At 39.2% G+C, this 1,507-nt stretch overlaps 1 non-coding gene across 1 annotated transcript; it reads right to left on the reverse strand.

The window, feature by feature from the left end:
* Positions 1–634: 634 nt before the first annotated feature.
* On the reverse strand, positions 635–753 carry LOC115872639. Its single transcript, XR_004047973.1, has one exon. It is a non-coding gene; the product is annotated as a small nucleolar RNA SNORA61 (small nucleolar RNA).
* Between the last annotated feature and the right edge of the window lie 754 nt (positions 754–1,507).

Here is a 1,507-nt window from a genome sequence, read left to right on the forward strand (position 1 = left end):
CGGGAAAGCAGAAGACTGGTGAAATTACTAGCTGGGATTATATTGGGTTCTTTGTCCATTACTGGGTAACACAATCACTCCCCAGTGCAGTGCATTGAAGGAACAGCCTTTTTTATTTCATGGGTCTGGGCTTTAGGAGTTTAGGCATGATGTCGCTGAGTCTTATACTTCAGGGTCTCCAACAGGGAAAACATCAAAGTGTGGCCTGTGGCTGTAGGTACTGAAAGACTCCAATGGGGAAGGGTCTACTTTAAGTATACTGCACAGAGTTGAAGGATTCACCTTCTTGTGGCTGTTTGGACAGAGAACTCCTTGCTAGCTATTGTCAAAGGCTGCCCTTGGTTGTTTGCTGCATGACTTCTCTAATGCAGCAGTTTGTTGCATTAAAATGTCCAAAGATAACCATTACTGAAAATATGGATACGAAATTCTGTAGTACAATCTTGATCAAGGGGGAGGGAAAAGCAGAACAGAAATTCAAATTTTCTAGAAATCCGGGTTTTCTGGAGCTATTAAAAGCTTTATAATCCCCTGAAACGTTTACCCTGAAGTAAAATCAAAAAATGACCCTCTGGGTCAAAAGAGAATGGCATCATAGGATTTCCTAGGCTGTTATCATTTTGTTTATTCATTTGTTTGTTTGAAACTAGCCCGTGTCACGAAAGAATTGAAGTCAGGTTCAGTTTTATTTTGCCTCCTTTTGTAACCACTCAGACCAGGGTTTAGATCTGGTGGGTAAGGAATCTGGAGGGATTTTTAGGCTGTGATCCTTCTCTCACTCTCTACTTTTCAAATTTATTTATTTTTAAAATTATTATTATTTTGCTTTTATGTATGGAATATAACACATATGAAGAAAAGCATACTCTGTATTGTGGGACAGCCCATTGCATCTGAAGAGTGGTAATACCCCAGGAACCCCCTCCCAATTTGGTTCTTTCTGATTCTTCTCTTTTTCTTTTCCCACCTGTCTACCCTCCCTCCCCTCAAAGCCATCCCTTCCCACCCCCACCCACCCGCCCCTTGCCTCATCAAAATCTTCAAAGTCATGCCCTTTGGTGTGAAAAACAAAGTTTTATTCTTTAAATGAATGGTGTCATGAAGTATTATTTATCTATATGAGATTCACTAACATTGCTGAGCATAATGTCCTCCAGTTTGGTCCATGTCATGAGGTGTTGGATAGACCCCTCAATGGTTTTTAAGGGATGTATAATATTCCATTATGTGTATATACCAGTTTATCCATTCTTCTCCAGATGGGGTTTTTGATGGTTTTCATCTTTCTTTGCTGATACAGAAATTGCTTTGATAAACATAGGTTTGCATTTATTTGTCTGTGTTTTGTTTTGTTTTTATTACTTTAGGGTGTGTACTAAGTAGAGAGATGGCAGAATCAAGGTATTTCTATTTGCATTTATTTAAGCAACTGCCATACTGTTTTCCATAGTTTCTGTACATTTCTGCAATCCTACCAGGCATGTATGAATGTTCCAAACTCTCCACA

Source organism: Echinops telfairi, unplaced genomic scaffold, assembly GCF_000313985.2.
Source record: "Echinops telfairi isolate 266 unplaced genomic scaffold, ASM31398v2 ScPeMD7_7427;HRSCAF=8465, whole genome shotgun sequence".
NCBI lineage: Eukaryota > Metazoa > Chordata > Mammalia > Afrosoricida > Tenrecidae > Echinops > Echinops telfairi.